This window comes from Nesoenas mayeri, assembly GCF_963082525.1.
Source record: "Nesoenas mayeri genome assembly, chromosome: 28".
Lineage (NCBI taxonomy): Eukaryota > Metazoa > Chordata > Aves > Columbiformes > Columbidae > Nesoenas > Nesoenas mayeri.
In genome coordinates, this window is record NC_137558.1 from 2396754 (window position 1) to 2402340 (window position 5587).

Genomic DNA, 5587 nt, shown 5'->3' on the forward strand with positions numbered 1-5587 from the left:
GGGGATTTCAGGCTGTGGGGCTGCCCCAAGTAGCATCCCGGCGGGGTCGTCTTTCCTGGAGCACAGATAGATCATCCACAGCCCTCATACGCAGAGCACAGCGCGTACGCACACACGCGTGTACGGGTATTCTATACGCGCCCATCCCAGCGCCGTGTCCATGCAGCCGTCACTAATGCTGGTGCATAAAAACTCACTGCAAGATAGAGATGCCACAAGCAGCACATGCTGATGGCACAGCAACCCAGCATCCCTCGGGGATCGGGAGAGGGTTGGGATAGATTTAGGGGGCAAAGGAGAGGGAGCATCTAAGAGCAAACGCGTTCAAGCTGGGGATGCACTAAAGCCAGGGTGTTCAACTGAGGATGCGCTAAAGCCAGGGTGTTCAAGTTGAGGATGCAATAAAGCCAGGGTGTCCAACTGAGGATGCACTAAAGCCAGGGTGTCCAACTGAGGATGCACTAAAGCCAGGGTGTCCAACTGAGGATCCGCTAAAGTCAGGGTGTTCAACTGCGGATCCGCTAAAGCCAGGGTGTTCAGACTGAGGATGCGCTAAAGCCAGGGTGTTCAACTGAGGATGCGCTAAAGCCAGGGTGTTCAACTGAGGATGCGTTAAGCCAGGGTGTTCAACTGAGGATGCACTAAAGCCATGGTGTTCAACTGAGGATGCGCTAAAGCCAGGGTGTTCAACTGTTGATCCGCTAAAGCCAGGGTGTTCAAGCTGGGGATGCGCTAAAGCCAGGGTGTTCAACTGAGGATGCACTAAAGCACGGGTGTTCAAGCTGAGGATGCTCTAAAGCCAGGGTGTTCAGACTGAGGATGCACTAAAGCCAGGGTGTTCAAGTTGAGGATGCGCTAAAGCCAGGGTGTTCAACTGAGGATGCACTAAACCCAGGGTGTTCAACCGAGGATGCGCTAAAGCCAGGGTGTTCAGACTGAGGATGCACTAAACCCAGGGTGTTCAACCGAGGATGCGCTAAACCCAGGGTGTTCAACCGAGGATGCGCTAAAGCCAGGGTGTTCAAGCTGAGGATGCATTAAGCCAGGGTGTTCAACCGAGGATGCACTAAAGCCAGGGTGTTCAACCGAGGATGCGCTAAAGCCAGGGTGTTCAAGTTGAGGATGCATTAATCCAGGGTGTTCAGACTGAGGATGCACTAAACCCAGGGTGTTCAAGTTGAGGATGCACTAAAGCCAGGGTGTTCAACTGAGGATGCGCCAAAGCCAGGGTTTAAATCCCCGAGCACCTGCGCCCCAGAATGAGGGACCAGCCCTGCAGGAGGTGACACTGGAAGTGTCCCGACATCCCCTGGGACATCCCTCGCTGCCCTGCAGTCGCATCCCAGCCCTGGGGAGGGGGCAGTCGCTGCCGCCCTTCAGCTTGTGGCGCATGAACCAGCTGCCTCCGCGGTGCTCTGCTCGCACTGCCGCTGTCTTGCTGGTTCAAATGCCGACGGCTCCTTTTCCTGCAGAGCTGCCAGCTTGGAGGATTTATGCTCTTTTCAAAAGACATTGAGTTGTTTCATTATCCCTGCAGTTCCCCAGCGGCGCAGCCTGATGCAATCGGCTTCCCGGGCAGGGAGAGCCTGTCCCGCTTACAGGCGCTGCCTGTGTCCCCCCATTTTTAATTCTCCCATGTGCAAACTTTGGGCATAGAAGGACAGAACCTGGATGCTGGGAGTCCTGTTTCACAGCCTGGCCTTCACCAAGACTTCTCCTATCAGGATGTTCTGCACGACGGAGTTTCCAAGCTGGATTTTGCAGGACCACAGCCTCGCATCAATGCAGCATGGCCACCACAGCTGGACTTGGCACCCATGCAAAGGTGCTGCAGGTTTTGCAGCAGCCGCAGTGATTCAAGGGTAAAGTTGCTGGGGAAAGTGCAACAGCATCACCACGGGTCAACTCGCAGCTATAAACGAGAATGATAACCCATGCAGATACTCAGTGTGGACCCAAGGGCTGTGGCAATGGAATGCTTTAGCATTAATGCTGTGGATTACAGCAACACTTCTGCACATTGATATGCACATTTAAGTCAGTTACCAGTCATCTCCAGTGAATCCAGAATAGGAAAAGTAGCCTGGCAGTGATTGAGACTGAGGGCAGAGCCGGTCCCAAAGCCAGGACCAGAGCAAGGAGAGCACAAAGCCACGCTTAGCCATGATATAACCCAAGAGCAACACCTGGCAGCATTTGCAAAGGGTTTAGAATCATTGAATCATAATATTTGCCAAGGGTGAGAGGTTTAAATCCCCAGCCGCCCCTGCAGGCCCGATTCCGGAGCACAAACAGCGAGTTTTCCAAGGCAAATTCAGGTTTGTTTGGCAAATCCATGGGGGAAAACTGCATTTCTTTGTCTGCCACATTCCCCATCCCCTCCTAAGCGGTGCCGACAAAGCGAAGGATGGTATTGCAATCAGAGCGGGGTCAATGTACATATGTTAAAAGGATTTAGGCGAACTCTCACCGTGCCCTCTCCCCACCCTCAGGAGAAACAACCGACGGCTCCAGCGTCCGCTCTGTCCACTCATATATCAAGTGCAGAGCAGCTGGACACCAGCACGAACCGGGAGTGACCAACGGGCCATCGTCCATCTGTCCTGCTCCAGCACCCGGCCAGCAAATGAAAGATTAATATGGATCCGCTAGCCTGGCAGCAGCTGAGCATCACCCATCTGTCACGGCCGGAGGAGACACCCTCCGCTAAATGTCACCACGAGGAAACTGCACGGGGTGCGCTGCCCTGGGAACCCCCGGATCGAAGGGATACGGCACTAAAACCCGGATATTGTTGATAATGAGATGATGGAGCCAGTGAGTTTGAGTTTTGCTCCAGTTTTCAATATAAGACGGATGGGAGAAAAAAGCAGCAATAAAAGGGACCTTAAAAAGATCAGCCTCTTTCTTGCTATTTGTGTTCTTCTTAATGTCACTTGTCCTCGGGTGTCATGGAGCACTCAGGCCTGGGGAGATCTACGAACCCACCATTGGGAACACAGGACAAAACTGCCCAACAATTCATTTGGGTCTAGAAACCCCTAAAAGGGGCCGGTCCAACCCCCCCTGCTCCGGCCACGCCGCCGGCACATCCCCTCCAGGCTTCGAAGGGGAATGTCCATCCCGAAACATTAATTAACGCATTAATCCATCACTGCGCTGCCCACTCCTGGCCACGCTGCCGCTTCTCCTCCGGCAGACGCTCTCCTGCCCTGACCCACATCATCTGTGGGACATTCCGTGGGGTGACGTTCCAGCTGGGATCCCCACCAGGTGCTGCCTGAAGGACCATTCTCAGGTGGGAAGGGTTTTAGCAAGAGCATCACTGAGCCTTCAGGTCATTGAAGTCCATCAGCCCCCCAGCTCAACTCGGGGTGCAGGAGAAACCTCAGCTTGCCCTGGACGGGGGTTCCTCAGACCCCACCCAGGACTGAAGCCCTTCCCCAAAATCTCATTCCTTGACGTCAGATGAGCTCCCCGGGCCCAACCCGTTTTTGGAGGATTACATTAGAGAAGAAAATCCATTTCTAATCAGCAGAACTATTTCCTCAAACAGACGTGGCCTCATCAAAAGGTCAGGGGGTCAAATGGATGCAATTTGCATGCAATCTGCATAACAACAGCCAAGCCAGCGAGGATGGCGAGCGCATCTTGGATGGCGAGTGCACCTCAAAGCTCCGGGTCCCACCACCCAGCCCCACGTGGGCAGTGGGACTTTGCCTCCAGTTTCTGCCCCAACACGCAGGGGCTGGAGGATGCCGAGAGGTCAGAATGTTGGTTCTCCCATTCGAGCTTGGCACAGATGAGCCCATGGGCATCTCCTCCTCTGGCCCATGTAGAAACACACCATGTAAAACCACCTGCAGAGATTCTGACTGTGCAGATGCACATTCACGTGGTCTATAGGAGGATGCAGAGAAATAGTCTGAAGGCATCTTGATAACATGTCCATGCATCAAATGCTGGGTCCTGCACTTGGGTCACAACAACCCCATGAACGCTGCAGCTGGGGAAGAACAGCTGGAAAAGGCCCTGGGGGTGTTGGTGCCAGCGGCTGAACATGAACCAGCGTGTGCACAGGTGGCCAAGAGGCCACCAGCATCCTGGCTGGTCCCAGCACTGGTGTGGCCAGCAGGCCCAGGGTAGCGACCGTCCCTGTGCTGGGACCTGGGGAGGACAAACCGCCAATGCTGGGGGCAGTTTTGGGCCTCTGATGCCAAGAAAGAGCTTGAGGTGCTGGAGCGAGTGGGGAGAAGGGAATGGAGCTGGTGAGGGGCTGGAGCACAATGTGATGGAGACTGAGGGACCTGGGGGGTTCAGCTGGAGAACAGGAGCTGAGGGGAGACCTTCTGATCTCTGAACTGCCCAAAAGGAGCTTGGAGCTTGGAGGGGGTTGGTCTGTGCTCCCAAGTGATAAAACAAGAGGAAACGGCCTCAAGTTGCGCCAGGGGAGGTTGAAGTTGGATTTTGGGAACAATTTCTTCCCCAAAGGGCTGTGGGGCATTGAACAGGCTGCCCAGGGCAGTGCTGGAGTCACCATCCCTGGAGGGTTGGACAGACAGACATGAGGTTCTCAGGACACGGGGCAGTGCCAGGGGTGGGTTATGGTTGGACTAGATGATCTTGAGGGGCGTTTCCAACCAAAGTGATTCAGTGATTCTATGATCTCTGCACCTACAGAAGCCCCTTAGCAAAGGCTGTTCTGCCAGCACACAGATGGAAGCTGCTCTGCAAAACATCTTTGCCTGACCTCACTCCATTCCAAACCACCAGAAGCCACCTGGACCCACCACATCCCTTTGAGAGGGACTGTCCGACACCACCTGAACCAGCAGAAGGATGATCGGGGGGACCACGCTCCCTCGAGGGCCCCACGACACTGTGCAGAGGGATGTCAGTGGTGGTGGGGGGATGTCTGGAGGATGCAGCCCCTGGGACCTGTATGATAATGGTGTAAGAAGTGAAGCCAATGCATGACGGGGCTGGACGCTGAGCCAGAGCACGGCTACACCCCGGGAACAATCCCAGCCCTGCTCACGCAGGGTCACCAGAGCGGATCACACAGGGTCACCAGAGGGGATCACACAGGGTCACCAGAGGGGATCACACAGGTTGGTCCAGGTGGGTTTGAATGTCTCAGAGAAGGAGACTCCACACCCGCTCTGGGCAGCCTGAGCCGGGCTCTGGCACCTCCCAGCAAAGACGTTTCTCCTCATGATGTTCAGATGGAGCCTCCTGTGTTTGTCTGTGCCCGTTGCCCCTCACCCTGGCGTCAGGCACCACTGAACAGAGTCTGGTCCATCCGCTGGCACCCACCCTGAGATACTGATCAGCATCAATAAGATGCCCCTCAGCTTCTCTCCTCCAGGCTGAACAGACTCAGACCTCACAGAATGGAATCACAGAATCACAGACTGTCCTAAGTTGCTGTTCCATTTTGCCTTCCCACGAGCACCTGGATGAAGGTCGTTAAATGCAGGAGATGCTTTGCAGCCCAGGAAGGGCCCTGGGACTGGGCACCCCCCACCCTGCTCAAGTCCTCTCCTCTCCGGCTGTTTTTCCCAATGAAGCTCCAATAACGAACTCC